Source organism: Rhododendron vialii, chromosome 4a (assembly GCF_030253575.1).
Source record: "Rhododendron vialii isolate Sample 1 chromosome 4a, ASM3025357v1".
Lineage (NCBI taxonomy): Eukaryota > Viridiplantae > Streptophyta > Magnoliopsida > Ericales > Ericaceae > Rhododendron > Rhododendron vialii.
In genome coordinates this window covers 7297529-7314854 of record NC_080560.1, presented here as the reverse complement: position 1 = coordinate 7314854, position 17326 = coordinate 7297529, and the positions used below count along the sequence as shown (strand labels likewise).

Sequence of the window (17326 nt, the reverse complement as noted above, 5' to 3'; positions counted from 1 at the left end):
AACGGAGAGATAACACACAGAGCCGGCTATACTCGTAACTCTCGTTGAAGCATCCAATTACAGACATCTAGAGACAAATCTCTGGCAAAACCCGATAGGAATACTAAAACCCTAGGTGGAATCCAATAGAGCATAAACCAAAACCCTAATATCTAATCTTCAACATGAGAGACCCCCTGGGGGCCTCTCCAAAAGGATTCACTCAAGAAGTCCAAAACCTAATGAAGAGAATAAGGCTATATTTATAGCCACAAAGTCCTTCCTAAAACCAATACTTGCCCAAACAAAATTCCTTACACCCAAAGTCTAAACCAACAAGGAAATAAATCTTTTAGGAAGTCAAATATCTTTTCTACCATCCCAAATTCAAGGCATATTTCCAACAACGTATTCTCCGGGTTTGCAGGGGATCTGGCCAAGTGAACATAAAAAACCTAATAAGTGTTTATCTTTCATAAAGTCACATGTCGAAATCCCAAGGATGCCAAACATTCTAAACCTTTGAAACCACTAGAGGTTTTCCTCGATTGTTAACTTCAAAGCTCCGCAATTAGTCCATGTGCGTGCAAAGCTAGCTCGGACATCTGATTATTACTTCTTTTTTTTAAAATTTTGTATGTCCCAACAGAGTTTCAATGTAGACAACGCAAAAAAAAAATGTCAATGCAAAAGATTAACTTGAGTGGACATGGATAGATATGCAAACAAATCATGGTTTAGTCCGTCATAAATATAGTTTATGTTTATAATCACGTTTGCCATCTAAAATAATATCAAAAGTTCGATTTTTCTATCGATATCCAATGAAACTGTTTTTTTATTGAGATTTTTTTTCGCGGCGTTATAAACTAAGTGGTTTTTTTATTGGGAATATTAAGAATTTCCGCAAATCTGGTCCATTCGCAAATTGATGTGGTAGGAGTTGAGTTTTGTTCATCCTCCATTTAAGAGGGTAAATATTACACTCCTTTCTATTAGTTGAAATGGTATGAATCCTAACACAAAGTGTGTGAATTCCACTACAAAGTGCTTAAGGAGGGTGAACAAAATTGCACTCGTGTGATGGGGACTGGGGAGGCCCCTACTGAAAAAGAGGATGAACATTACCCTTCTTTCTTTTCGATGGTCCCTGATCTCTTTCTTTGATCTGCAATGGTTCCCGATGTACGTCCTTCCCAGTGGCTTTAAATACTTATGTTCGGAACCGTAAATTGGTTGGACGACCCATTTTGCTCTGATTAATTAATTTTCTCTCTCTAAAAAATTTATCTCTCATTTAATAAATTGCACTCTTCATTTTATACCTTTTATTTGCTATGCCTCATTTGTTACCTTACGGACCAATATTTCAAATATGACTAATTCTAAAATAATCCATGTTTTTCATGGATTATTTAGACAAAATTACCACCCTGCCAACAGTAGAAGTTAAATTGACTTGTACTTGGAATAATTCTAAATCGCCACTACCCAATTTCGTTTGTCACATATAATTAAAGGCCCTCAACACTAATTATTCCTTGGTTGTGTTTCCTGTAAGTGTTCATAGCATGACTCATTTCTACAAAGAAGCTTCAAGCTTAATCACTACAACAAAATTGAGCTATTGTGGCGAACTTATTTCGTCGCTAAAGCATTGAATTTCCTTGCTGAATGTATTAGCGAGGAATCTTTTCGTCGCTCACTTTCCTCGCCTAAACATTGTCGCTGAAACATACTGTAAGGGAAAACAATTTCCTTGCTAACTGTCCATAAGATTCCTCGCCCACTTTCCTCGCCTAAACATTGTCGCTGAAACATACTGTAAGGGAAAACAATTTCCTTGCTAACTATCCATATTTTGCGTGGAAAAAATTCCTCACCAAAAACAAATTTCCTCACTACTTTTCCTCGCAATAGGTTATCCGTGTTGTAGTGCTTCTTGGCACTTCAAACTGTTTGGTCAGCTTGGCATTTTGCTTCTTCTTCTTCTTATTTTTTATTTTTTTGAGATATTTAATTTTCTTCATTTGTTAATCTTTCTTGACATATTTTCGCAAATGGAAATATATATGTTTCAATTTCATCTCAAGGAGAGGACTAAGGAAAGATGAAAAAGAAAGATAACTGGACAAACCCGAATAAACAGTATAAAGGTACAGTAAATGCGCAAATAGAATTCGAAAAAGAAAGCAAATATAAACGACGCGAACCCAACAAGTTAATAGAAGTAGAAGACATACATTGAAATTTACGAAATATTTTTTATGTGGTCCTAACATATAATTCTACAACTTTAAGATGAAAGCATTATTGGTGATCACACCATTAATCAAATTGAGTCCTGCTTAATATACCCATTCTGTGGGGTCATGGCGGACATTGCCAAGGTAATTGTATTCTTGCTTGCTTCCAACATTGTCTAATGGAAGTGGGATTGGTCCCCTGATATTAATTTAGGTGTGCGTACGCTAACTGAGACACCTCGAGTTATCAACATTGTCTAGCTATCCATGTCAGCCTAGCAAGGTAAAACCATAGAGGATTAAAGCCAACGGCAGAGAAAAAGTGAAGATTTAAAACCAGAGAAGGATGAATTTGCAAAATATTGAGTAAGATTTTCAATTGCTTACCTTCAAAATATTGTTCTTGACCAGATGAAGCTCACGGAGTACAACATCGATGCTCATTCGGTCTTTTGGGGATTCGGTGGAGCATGCCAGTCCTATTTCTATAACGGAGATAAGATACTCCATCATTTTGCTGCCATTTCTCTCCTCGGTTAAGAGCATAGGGTCTACAATCTCCATTACACGTTGAGGCAAGGCAATCCTTGTAAAGTTATGAAGGTTAAGGTCTCCTTCAAACATTATGTTAATTGGTCTCTTCCTTATTATCATCTCTAACAACAAGATCCCGTAACTATAAACATCTCCACTAGTTGACATCTCGCTTCCCAGTCCATACTCTGTGACTCGTAAAGTTCAAACATCAACACAAACGGATCACTATTCGGATAACAGAAGTGATACGGAAAGAAAGAGAAAACTTGCTTTCAGTACACTTACACTAACATGCAAAGTTATACTTCAGCTACTTATTTTACCATCGTCATTCGAATATGAAACAATTGAATGTGATTTGTTTCAAGATAATTAACAATAACAAATTCCACATCTTGAATGGCGTGGACAGATCAAAACCCAATGTTAATTCATTAATCCTTTCGCAGTGTCTAATCAACCTTTGTGCCGGAATTTCGAGTGTAAATAGTGGAAGAGAAAGATTTAAAGTACCCGGAGCTGCATATCCAATGGTTCCCTTTATTGCAGTTGAACTACTTGTACTTGGAGTGGTGAACTCTGCACGAAATCTAGCTAGACCGAAATCTCCAACATGAGCAACCATGTCACCATCAAGAAGGATATTACTCGGCTTTAAATAAAAGTGAATAATTGGCCTTCTGCATTGATGGTGAAGATAATCGAGAGCACAAGCTACATCAATCGCAATGTCTATTCTTTGCTGCAGATTGAGACCCACGAACTCACGTCCCGCATGACAATTTGAACCCCGAATTGGATGCAACCAATTATCTAGACTTCCATTTGGCATGAACTCGTAAACTAGAACTTTAAACTCATTCCCTTGAAAATCCATGCTAGAACAAGAGGTTATGATTTCGGTGTCGAATATTCCTTAAAGCTTCGCACTCTGCCATGAAACTCTTGATAGCGCCACGAGTTTGAAGGTCAAGTACTTTGACCGCAACAACTAACTCCCTGTTTTGTTCAACAACACCTTTATACACACGACCAAAACTACCAAAACCAAGCAGATTCGTCGAAGAGAAACCTTTAGTTGCTTTGAGAAGTTCTCCATAAGAGACTTTCAAGAATGGATCTTTCAACAATGAAACTGTAGGGTTCTTTCTTTTTTTCGTGAACAAACATATGATGAAAGACGACACTACGATTACACCGACGAGTATCGAAGCTACCGTGATTCCCAATGTCCACGAAAGAAACTTCCTATTTCTTGATTTTTTCATGTTGCACCAAGGTAGTTGTAGTTCGGGAATGCCACCACAAAGCCTATAGTTTCCGGCAACTAATATTGCACTTGCATTTGTAAAAACGCCCTTCATTGGTAATTCTCCTTTGAAATTATTGAAAGACAAATTGAGACTCTTCAGGGCAAATGTCTCTAAAAATCTTGGAATTTCACCAGATAAATTGTTATGAGAAAGGTCCAAATTCTGAATACCTCTCAAGGTTTCCATTGAGGAAGGAATAGATCCTTGAAAGAAATTTTGCTGCAAATACAAGTTTTCGAGGCTTCTACAGCCACCAAGAGTCCCAGGAATTGCACCATACAAACCATTATCAGAAATATCGATTTCTGCTAAATTTTTGAGATTTTCAACCTCAAGTGGCAATGATCCAGACAAACGGTTGCGAGCTAGATCCAATCTAATTGACAAAGAAGTGACCGTCAAAAGTTGCCTTGGTAGGCTCCCATTAAGGTTATTATCAGAAAGTGTCAACTCTAACAAATTCCGACATTTGGCAAGATTCAAGGTTATGGCCCCCTCTATTCTATTTAGGTGCAAGTGAAGATTAAGCAGCAATGACAAATTTCCAATCGAGTTTGGAATTTTACCCGAGATATTGTTGTTTGAAAGGTCCAATATTTGCAACTTACGCAAATAACCTATGCTACCGGGAATCGGGCCTGTGAATAGGTTATCTTCTAGAGCTAAGAGTTCTAGACCCATAAGATTTCCTATTGTTGAAGGAATAGATCCATACAATTGATTTAGACCTAGTGTCAAGTAAGAGACAGAGGTTGATAGATTGCCCACAGAGTCCGGTAATAACCCTTGGAATGGGCCTTTTAGCAACTTTAATATTTCCAAGTGGCTACAATTGGTCAAAAAACTAATAAAGGCAAGTCCATCAGATCCCTTAGTTTCAAAATTGTTATAACCAATATTTATATTAATGAGATTTTGCAAGTTTCCGAAATCGTTTCTTACTTTTCCATTGAAATTGTTTTGGGCCAATTCTAGCTGTACCAAATGCGAAGAGTTGGATATTGAAAGCGGAATTGAACCATTAAATTGGTTGCCCCATAGCTGAAGGACCACAAGTTGAGGGAACATGACCCCGAATGTCGGCTGTAGACTACCCCAAAGTTGATTCTCAAGCACTGATAACCAAACTAGCGACTATAGGTTGTATAAGGAAGGAGGGATGGTACCTGAAATTTGAGTGGTACCCAACCGTAATACTCTTAAATTTGTCAAGTGACCCCAAGCATTTGGAATACTTCCTCCAAAAGGATTGGAAGAGGCCACAAATTTTACCAATGAAGTAAGATTCCCAATTGACGGAGGAATTCCTCCAGTCAAATTGTTCTTATTAATGTAGAGTGATTGGAGTCTCGGCATTGAATAAGCCAGTTCTTTTGGGAATTCTCCCACTAGCTTATTCTGGGTTATAGTAAGGCACCTGAGATTGGAGCAACATGATAGGCTTGTTGGAATTTTGCCTTCGAAACCATTAATGCTCAGATTCAATTTCTCCAGCCTGAAAAGACTATCGAGTTCAGTTGGAATTGCACCTGTAAAAGTGTTGTTTCCGAGGCTAAGCTCCCGTAGAAAGCTGAGGTTTTCGATATAAGGAGATAGAGAACCCGCTAGACCTCTGGACGTTAGGTCTATAGCGGTGACTCGTTCATGTCGACGACTGCATTGGACACCATCCCAGTGGCAAAAATGGAGAGACCCATTCCATGAGCTCAAGGCCTGTTGATATTTTGGGAGAATATTTGATTTGAAGGCCACTAATGCATGGAAATCAGTCTCGTTGCTAGCAACATTAATGTTGTTAACAAGACTAAGGGATGATGTTGTGTCAAGGGCAAGGGCTTTGAATTGAAGCAATGGGATGAGAAAGAGAAAAAAGGGTAGGAGAGAAATGGAGAGAGATTTGGTTAAGAGACTCATCTCGTTCCACATTTTTGGTCGCTGGAGCCTTAGAATTTTCAAGCCCTTTGAAAATCTTTCCAGCAATTTTTCTGAGAGAAGAACCACAAAAGTCCTTGTAGCCATGGCCCCAGATTTGGAAAGCTTGAAAATACATCTTTTCTCTACATTATTAGGGTGGGTTAAGTACCTAGACACCCCTCGAAGTTTACCTCTTTGACTCGCTCACCCCCCTTAGAATTTCTCCTATGGAAAGAAAAATAATTATTTTTGTTCTTGTTCCTGTTTGAAACTTAGAGAAAAAGAAGAGAGAGTTTTTTATGTTGTTTGTATTAGGGTTGTCCAAGAAAAATCAAGAACCGTGAAACCACAACGGATCGAACCGATCCGTGACTTTTGGATTGGATCCGTGGAATATGGATTGGATCCGTGGAATATTAATGGTCCGGACACGGATTTGGAATTTTCCCTTCAAAACCGTTATAAGCGAGTTTCAGTATCTGTAACTTGAAAAGATTACCAAGTTTAGTTGGAATTTCACCAATAAAAGTGTTGTTTATGAGGCTGAGCTCCCGTAGAAAGCTGAGGTTTTCAATATAAGGAGACAAAGAACCTGCTAGACCTCTGGAGGTGAGGTCTATAACGGTGACTCGTTCGTGTCGGCGGCCGCATTTGACACATTCCCAGTGACAGAAATGAAGAGATTCATTCCATGAGCTCAAGGCCTGGTGATATTGTGGGAAAATATTGGACTTGAAGGCCAATAATGCATGGAAATCAGTCTCGTTGCTAGCAACATTAATGGTGTTAATAAGACTGAGGGATGATGTTGTGTCAAGGCAAAGGCTCTGTTTTGAAGGAATGGGATCAGAGAGAGAAATAAGGCTAGGAGATCAATTGAGAGAGATTTTGTTGCTGGACTCATCTTCATGTCTGATTTGAGCTCTCATTAATTGTGTTTGAACTATAATATAAATGTAACTTGAAGGTCCAAGTTGCAAGTCTTTAGTTGGATGTGTTGAATTTGATTGAAATATCTAGTGGCAGACTTGTCTTATATGTTGAATTGTCAACGTAAAATTAAATTATGTGGGGTTGAAGAAGAGGACATTATCTAGAAGGAAGCATACAGCTGGTCACCTCTGAATCCCATCTCTCTCAAGCCCCTTCTAAACTTAATCTCCGGGTTTGCAAGGGATTTAGCCAAGTGAACATAAAAAAGCTAACAAATGCTTATCTTCCATAAAGTTGCATGTCGAAATCCCAAGGATGCCAAACATTCTAAACCTTTGAAACCACTAGAGGTTTTGCTCGGTTGTTAACTTCAAAACTCCAGAATTAGTCCATGTGCGTACAAAGCTAGCTCAGACATCTAATTTTTACATTTTTTTTAAATTTTGTATGTCCCAACAGAGTTTCAATGTAGACAACGCAAAAAAAATAAAAATAAAAATGTCAATGCAAAAGATTAACTTGAGTGGACCTGGATAGATATGCAAACGAATCATGGTTTAGTCCGTCATAAATATAGGTTATGTTTATAATCACGTTTGCCATCTAAAATAATATCAGAAGTTCGATTTCTATCGATATCCAATGACACTGTTTTTATATTGAGATTTTTTTTCGCAGTGTTATAAACTAAGCGGTTTTTTTATTGGGAATATTTCCACAAATCTGATCCCTTCGCAAATTGATGTGGTGGGAGTTGAGTTCTGTTCATCTTCCACTTAAGAGAGTAAATATTATACTCATTTTTATTGGTTGAAATGATGTGGATCCTAACACAAAGTATGTGAATTCCACTATAAAGTGATGTCATGTTTAAAGAGGGTGAACAAAATTGTACTCGTGTGGTGGGGACTGGGGAAGCCCCTACTGAAAAGGAGGATGAACATTACCTTTCTTTCTTTTTGATGGTCCCTGATCTTTTCTTTGATCCGCAATGGTTCCCGATGTGTAAAGGTCCATCACAGTGGCTTTAAATACTTATGTTCGGAACCATAAATTGGTTGGATGACCCATTTTGCTCTTATTAATTAATTTTCTCTCTCTCTCTCTCTAAAAAATTTATATCTCATTCAATAAATTGCACTCTTCATTGGTTCTCGATGTGTAAAGGTCCATTCCAGTGGCTTTAAATACTTATGTTCGGAACCATAAATTGGTTGGATGACCCATTTTGCTCTTATTAATTAATTTTCTCTCTTTCTCTCTCTAAACAATTTATCTCTCATTTAATAAATTGCACTCTTCATTTTAAACCTTTTATTTGCTATGCCTCATTTGTTACCTTACCGACCAATTTTTCAAATATGATCAATTCTAAAATAATCCATGTTTTTCATGGATTATTTAGACAAAATTACCACCCTGGCAACGGTAGAAGTTAAATTGACTTGTACTTGGTGTAAGTCTAAATCGCCACTACCCAATTTCATTTGTCGCATAATTAAAGGCCCGCAACACTAATTATTCCTTCGTTGTGTTTCCTGCAAGTGTTCATAGCATGACTCATTTCTATAAAGAAGCTTCAAGCTTAATCACTACAACAAAATTGTGCTATTGTGAGGAACTTATTTCATCGCTATAGCATCGAATTTCCTTGCTGAATGTATTAGTGAGGAATCTTTTCGTCGCCCACTTTCCTTGCCTAAACATTGTTGCTGAAACTTACTGTAAGGAAAAACAATGTCCTCGCCAACTGTCCATATTTTGCGAGGCAACAATTCCTTACCAAAAACAAATTTCCTCACTATTTTTCCTCGCAATAGGTTATTCGTGTTGTAGTGCTTCTTGGCACTTCAAACTGTTTGGTCACCTTGGCTTTTTGATTCTTCTTCTTCTTCTTCTTTTTTATTTTTTTGAGATATTTAATTTTCTTCATTTGTTAATCTTTCTTGACATTTTTTCGCGAATGGAAATACATTTCAATTTCATCTCAAGGAAAGGACTAAGGAAAGATGAAAAAGAAAGATAACTGAAAAAATCCGAATAAACAGTAGATATATTATATTTGCCTTCTGGTCCAAATTGAAAAGATACAGTAAATGCACAGATAGAATTCAAAAAAGAAAGCAAATATAAACGAGGCGAACCCAACAAGTTAATAGAAGTTGAAGACATACATTGAAATTTACGAAATATTTTTTATGTGGTCCTAATTAACCTATAATTCTACAACTTATAAGATGAAAGCATTATTGGCCACACCATTAATCAAATTGAGTCTTGTTTAATATACACATTCTGTGGGGTCATGGTGGACATTGCCAAGGTAATTGTATTCTTGCTTGCTTCCAACATTGTCTAATGGAAGTGGGATTCGTCTCATGATATTAATCAAGGTGTGCGTACGCTAATTGAGACACCTCGAGTTATCAACATTGTCTAGCTATCCATGTCAGCCTAGCAAGGTAAAACCATAGAGGATTAAAGCCAATGGCAGAGAAAAAGTGAAGATTTAAAACCAGAGAAGGATGAATTTGCAAAATATTGAGTTAGATTTTCAATTGCTTACCTTCAAAATATTGTTCTTGACCAGATGAAGCTCACGGAGTACAACATCGATGCTCATTCGGTCTTTTGGGAATTAGGTGGAGCATGCCAGTCCTATTTCTATAACGGAGATAAGATACTCCATCATTTTGCTGCCATTTCTCTCCTCGGTTAAGAGCATAGGGTCAACAATCTCTATTACACGTTGAGGCAAGGCAATCCTTGTAAAGTTATGAAGGTTAAGGTCTCCTTCAAACATTATGTCAGTAGGTCTCTTCCTTGTTATCATCTCTAACAACAAAATCCCGTAACTATAAACATCTCCACTAGTTGACATCTCACTTCCCAATCCATACTCTGTACATAACTCGTAAAGTTCAAACATCAACACAAAAGGATCACTATTCGGATTACAGAAGTGATACGAAAAGAAAGATCGAGAAAACTTGCTTTCAGTACGTACACAATGCTGGGTTTTCCAAGATAAAACTAGTACATTTACACTAACACGCAATGGGTGGTCCGTGGTCCCCTCTTTTTTCGTTTTTTTTGGTCGAAAGTCCCCTCTTTTTTCATGTCTACGTAACACTAGCTCTTTTCTATGTCAAAGTTATACTTCAACTTCTTATTTTACCATTGTCATTCGAATATGAAAAAATTGAATGTGATTTGTTTCAAAATAACAATGAAAAATTAATTCCACATCTCAAATGGCATGGACAGATCAAAACCCAATGTCAATTCAATCCTTTCGTCGTGTCTAAAATGTCTAGTCTAGATATTAGAAGAGGAAGATTTAAAGTACCTGGAGCTGCATATCCAATGGTTCCCCTTATTGCAGTTGAACTACTTGTACTTGGAGTGGTGAACTCTACACGAAATCTAGCTAGACCGAAATCTCCAACATGAGCAACCATGTCACCATCAAGAAGGATATTACCCGGCTTTAAATCGCAGTGAATAATTGGCCTTCCACAATGATGGTGAAGATAATCGAGAGCACAAGCTACATCAATCTCAATGTCTATACTTTGCAGAAGATTGAGACCCACGAACTCACGTCCTGCATGACAATTTGAACTTGGAATTGGATGCAACCAATTATCTAGATCGACTTCCATTCGGCATGAACTCGCAAACAAGTGCTTTAAACTCGTTCCCATGAAAATCCGTGCTAGAACAAGAGGTTATGATCGAAACAAGGTTATGATCGAAACGAGGTTTCGATGTCGAATATTCCTTAAGGCTTCGCATTCTGCCATGAAACTCTTGGTAGCGCCACGAGTTTGAAGGTCAAGTACTTTGACCGCAACAACTAACTCCCTATTTTGTTCAATAACACCTTTATACACATGACCGAAACTACCAAAACCAAGCAGATTCGTCGAAGAGAAACCTTCGGTTGCTTTGAGAAGTTCTCCATAAGAGACTTTCAAGAATGGATCTTTCAACAATGAAACTGTAGGTTTGGTCTTTCTTTGTTTCTTGAACGAACGTATGATGAAAGACGAAACTACGGTTACACCAACGAGTATCGATGCTACCGTGATTCCTAACGTTCGTGAAAGAAACTTTGTGTTTCTTGATTTTTTCGTGCTGCACCGAGGTAGTCGTAATTCAGAAATGCCACCACAAAGCCTATAGTTTCCGGCAACTGATATTGCACTTGCATTTGTAAAAACGCCCTTCATTGGTAACTCTCCTTCGAAATTATTGAAAGACAAATTGATACTCTTCAGGGCAAATGTGTCACGCCCTCGATTTTCAACATGATTAAGTAATACATTTCAATAAAAGAAAAACCTCGCATATCATATACGTTACCCAAAGTAGTTTCCCACCAGTTTAATTTACAAACAAGTCCTTAAGTTTAGATAATTACAACTTTAGTCAAAAGAAAACTCAATAGTAATTATTTACAAAACCATCTTTAACGAAATGAGATCTTCTCAAAGATGACGAAATAACCAGTGATGTCAGCTTCCAAAAGTCTTTTACTGTCAAGCACACATTGCATGCAATCTATTGCCCGGCATCAGAACCTAAAAAGAAAGATTTGGTTGAGCTACACTAGCCCAGTAGAGAATTCTAAGCTCAAGCTATATGTAGTTTGAATGAATCATACACCGAGAATGAATGAGTATGGACAGATACGCCTATAATACAAGTGACTACCAACAAGCTGCAAATTATCGCCTAAGAGTCCTAGACTTCACATCAAGGTCACTAGTCGTTTACTTCTTTAACTAGTTACATTATTAAACTCACGTCATTCCACACTTGTCTATAATCAAATCAAAACATCTTATTATTCTTCGTACGGTAGTACAATCTTTCTCGTGTCCACATTGACCTCCATTAAATCCCTTTATTGCGAAACCTTTCTCTTCCTTTAATCCGATATTTCCCATCAATAATCACTAGGGTCACCTCGGGTCTAGTTCCCTCGAGCGTAGGGTCACCCCGAGTCTTTTCCCTTAATAATAATAATCAGGTGGGGTCACCTCGGGTCTAGTTCCCTCGAGCGCAGGGTCACCCCGAGTCTTTTCCTCCAATAATATGAATCAGTTGGGTCACCTCGGGTCTAGTTCCCTCGAGCGTAGGGTCACCCCGAGTATTTTCCCTCAATAACGACCACTTAGGTCACCTTTCACACTTTTCTCAATTCGACATCATTTCATAATCAATTTCATCGTCCCTTCGACGGTTATACCACTGAATTTTAATTAATCATTACGTGACTCCACAAATGTACATGTTCATGCCTTTTCATTGGTTTACCCATTCACATCTAACATAGCGTATCAAGCCCGTACGTATAATCCTACCATACTTTATCCATTAGTTTCTACACTTGAACCTCATAGATAGAGTGTCAAAAGGATTAAAAGACTTGACGAGTCGAAAGGACACAAGTTGTTTTATCATCTCAAACAATTCTTTCTCCCATCGATTTTCACTTCAAGCATTCTAAACAATCTACCAATCCACCACGTTGATTACATCTCAAACCGTTCCTAACTGTCATCCATGTCAAGACTCTGACTAATTAATTAATACACGCCTTTTCCTTTAAGTGCACCATAATCCCACACGTCCTCACCGTACCTCTAAGTACATTTCCCGTACCTTTACAAGCCACATATTAATCCACGACTAGACTCTACGATGCCCGATTCTCTAGTTTCTATACTCGGAGTCCGTAAAAGCATGTACTAAAGGAATCTAAGAATTTTACGAGTCGGGAGAGAGAACAGATTGCAATACTGCTCATTGAATCCCTAGACATGTTCACTCTAATCCATTGAATGCCACTCTAAGTGAGATACGAGTAATACTCACCAAAACACTTGGAAGGATGCTTAAACACACTCATTAGAGTCAATGAAAAGCTTCGACATGCGAGTTGAAGGATATAAGGAAGCAGCTGAAAGATACTGCAGCAGCTCAAAGAAGCAGCTGAAACTCCTGATCTCCCACCGGTAGGCAACCAAGTCCTACCGGTAGAACTTGAAAATAGAAACGCAACCTACCGGTAGGCAAGAACCTACCGGTAGGAAAGGTTCTACCGGTAGGAAGGTTGCCTACCGGTAGGACTTGAAAATAGAAACGCAACCTACCAGTAGGCAAGAACCTACCGGTAGGAAAGGTTCTACCGGTAGGACTTGCCTACCGGTAGAACTTGAAAACAGAAAGGCCAACATTCAACCAACATTCAAGTTCGTGCTTGACCTACCGGTAGAACTTGAAAATAGAAAGGCCAACATTCAACCAACATTCAAGTTCGTGCTTGACCGGTACTTGAAAATAGAAACGCAACCTACCGGTAGGAAAGTCCTACCGGTAGAACTTGAAAACAGAAAGGCCAACATTCAACCAACATTCAAGTTCGTGCTTGACCTACCGGTAGAACTTGAAAATAGAAAGGCCAACATTCAAGTTCGTGCTTGAAAATAGAAAGGCCAACATTCAAGTTCGTGCTTGACCTACCGGTAGGTAAAGAATTCCTACCGGTAGAAGTTAGGTTCGTTGAGCAGCTTTTGAGCTACTGCTATACGTTTGAGCTGGTTGACGAAATTTCTCAAACGTTTTACCGGTAGGTGAAAAGTTTCTACCGGTAGGGAATCGATTTTCTGGTAAAGTAACAACGTTCTACCGGTAGAAAGGACAGGCCTACCGGTAGGAATCCAGGAAAAACAGACAATTCTGACAGCAACTACGAATTTTCAATCCAAATTTAAACACGACATTACAAGCACGATTCATGCACCAAATCACTCATAAAACATATAAAGAGAGGTAGAATTCCCTACCTCAAGTCGAGAAGCGAAACCCACGCAAGTTGAGCAAGCCCTAGCTCTTCAAACTTCGAAAAACAACTAAATACTCCTCCTCCGAGCAAGACCCACGAGATACGAACCACAAGACGCGTAGGGATGAATGATGGAAGGTTGATTTGAGTGGGTTTTGAGTTTGGAGGAGAGTTTTGGGTGAGGGAGTGAGAGAGGTAGAGAGAGAGCCGAGAGAGGGAACGGGAGAGAGAATGGGATTAATTTTCCCCTAGCACACACACTTATACACACATGCACCTTATCACACTAACACCCACATATTTCAAACTCTTGCACATTGACCCACAACTATAATCTTCACACTTAACCATTATTTGTCCACTTATAAAATGTTAAAATTTAAAAGAAAATTTCGGGTCTCTACAAAATGTCCCTAAAAATATCGGAATTCGACCGGACATGTTGCTGGAAAGGTCCAAATTTTGAATACCTCTCAAGGATTCCATTGAGGAAGGAATAGATCCTTGAAAGAAATTTTATTGCATATACAGGTTTTCAAGGGTACTACAACTACCAAGAGTCTAAGGAATTTCACCAGACAAATCATTCTCGGAGATATCGATTAATACTAAATTTTTGAGCTTTCCAACCTCGAGTGGCAAGGATCCAGACAAACTGTTGCGATTTAGGTACAATCCAATTGAGAGGGAAGAGACCATCAAAAGTTGTCTTGGTATAGTACCATTAAGGTTGTTATCTGTTAGTGCCACCGTTAATAAATTCCGACAGTTGCCAAGACTCGCGGGTATGGCTCCCTCTAGTCTGTTTTCCCACAAGTAAAGTTGATTTAGGAATGACAAATTTCCAATAGAGTCTGGAATTTTACCAGAGATAGTGTTGGTACTAAATATCAACCTTCGCAACTTGTGGAGATAACCTATGCTATCGGGAATTGGACCGGTGAATAGGTTTTCATTTAGACCTAAGTGTTCCAGATTCACAAGGTTTCCTATTGTTGATGGAATAGATCCATGCAATTTATTTCCACCTAGTAGCAACCTAAAGAGAGAGAGTGATAGATTACACACAGAGTCCGGTAATACCGCTCCAAATTGACATTTCCCCATACTTACCACTCTCAAATTGCTAGAGTTGGTTAAAGAACTAAGAAAGGGTAGTCCATCAGATCCCTTAGCTTCAAAATTGTTCATATCTAGTAGAGGTGTTCAAGAAAACCGTCCGAACTGTAAAACCGGTCCAATCCGGACCGAACCGTCATATTTGATCTGGTTCTATGGTTCTGCGGTCAGGTTGTGGTTCCAAAAAAATAAGAACCATTAATTTTGGTTCGGTTACTGGTTCTCAATTAAAGAACCGTGGTTAGAACCGGACCGGACCGTTTCAAACTAATATATATAATTATATAAAATAAATATATGCGTGTAATTTGGTAAGTTAATCTCTTTCTTGCTAAACTTACTTTATTTAGAGATGAAATCTCATTCATTAGGAAAGTTTTTATTTTCTTTCTTCTTTTTCTATTCTAATAGATTACCTTCTTATTCTTTTAATTCTTTGCAACCTTATTTAACGGATTAGTCTTTATAATTTCAATCTCACGCCTCTCTTTCTCACACACCGGTGATAGGTTTGAATGCTAATTGGATAGAATCGGAACCGAAGCCGAACCAAAACCGAACCAGTTTTGCGGTTTGGTTCTGGTTCAGTTCCACTCATATATTGGTTAGGTTCTGGTTCTCAATTTCCTAGAACCGTTTGAAATGGTCCGATTACTGGTTTTTTAGAGAACCGGACCAATCCGGACCGTGTACACTCCTAATATCTAGAGTTATCTCGCGGAGGTTTTTTAGGCTTCCGAAATCATTTGTTACTTTTCCGTTGAAATTATTAAAACCCAACATGAGTTGTAACAACTTCGAGGAGTTGGATATTGAAAGTGGAAGTGGACCATCAAATTGGTTGCGATTTAGCTGAAGGATCTGAAGGTGAGGGAACATGAAACCGAATGTCTGTGGAAGACTACCCTGAAGTCGATTATACGACACAGATAATGACTCCAGCAACGATAGGTTGTATAAGGAAGGAAGGATAGTACCCGAAATTTCAGTGTGACCCAACCACAAGTGCCTTAAAGTTTTCAATCGACCCAAATCATTTGGAATACTTCCTCCCAACGGATTGAATGAAGCACTCAAGTTTAGCAGAGAAGTAAGATTCCCAAATGACGGAGGAATCCCTCCAATCAGATTGTTTTTACTAAAATAGAGTGTAACGAGTCTCGGCATTGAATAACCAAGTTCTTTTGGGAACTCTCCAACTAGCTTATTTTCGGTTAAAGTAAGGTACCTGAGATTGGAGCAACGTGATAGGCTTGTTGGAATTTTACCTTCGAAACCGTTAAAGGTTAGACTCAGTTTCTTTAGCCTGAAAAGACTACCAAGTTCAGTTGGAATTGCACCTGTAAAAGTGTTGTTTCCAAGGCTAAGCTCCCACAGAAAGCTGAGATTTCCGATATAAGGAGATAGAGAACCCACTAGACGTCTGGACGTTAGGTCTATAGCGGTGACTCGTTCGTGTCGACGACTGCATTGGACACCATCCCAGTGACAGAAATGGAGAGACTCATTCCACGAGCTCAAGGCCTGTTGATATTCTCGGAAAATATTCGACTTGAAGGCCAATAATGCATGCAAATCGGTCTCGTTGCTAGCAACATTAATGGTGTTAACAAGACTACGGGATGATGTTGTGTCAAGGGCAAGGGCTTTGATGTGAAGCAATGGGATGAGAGAGAGAAATAAGGGTAGGAGAGAAATAGGGAGAGATTTGGTTAGGAGACTCATGTTGGTGTGTGGTTTGAGTTCTCAATTGGAGTATGTTGGAACATATATAAGGAAAACATAATTCTAGTCGTCCCATTAATTTGGTGCAACTTGCATGCAAGTCTTTGTTTGGACGTGTAGAATTTGAATACTAGTACATGCGGTCTTAATTGGGTATGTGGAATTATACAAGGAAAATTAGAGTGAATTTCCAGAAATAAGCCGGGTAAATTTTATTGACATTAACCACTTTGTTTATAAAAAAAAAAAAAAAAGCCCATTTAATTTACTCCCAAAAGTTGATGTATGTGAGGAGAATAAAATTTGAGTTCATCTTTAGTGGAAATTAAGTCTTGATTTTCTAGACCCACAGATAATTTACTGGGAGAATAATATGTGTCGAAACCCATTTATTTTTAGGGGTATACCTCCTTTAGCCCGTTTGGGAAACTTACTCTTAAAGTCTGTGCGGTTGAAGATGAGGACATTGCGGATCAAAAAAAAAAAAAAAAAGATGAGGGCATTGATTTTGGGATTTACTTCCTTACCCCTATCTCCCAAAGTTCCTCAATTTTGGTAAGTTCTAAAGCATTGTTTTGAGTAGTTTATTTTACATTCGTTGTATGAAATTTTTTTTTTTTAAAAAGAATTAGCTTGATTGGGCTTGGATAGACATGCAAATGAATCATACGTGTTCTATTTTGTTGAATGTAGAATTCAATTAT

General features: G+C 38.3%; 1 pseudogene; it reads right to left on the bottom strand.

Moving 5' to 3' along the window:
• Positions 1 to 2354: 2354 nt before the first annotated feature.
• Positions 2355 to 17326, bottom strand: part of LOC131322976 (probable LRR receptor-like serine/threonine-protein kinase At3g47570) — a 32897-nt pseudogene continuing 17925 nt past the window's right edge.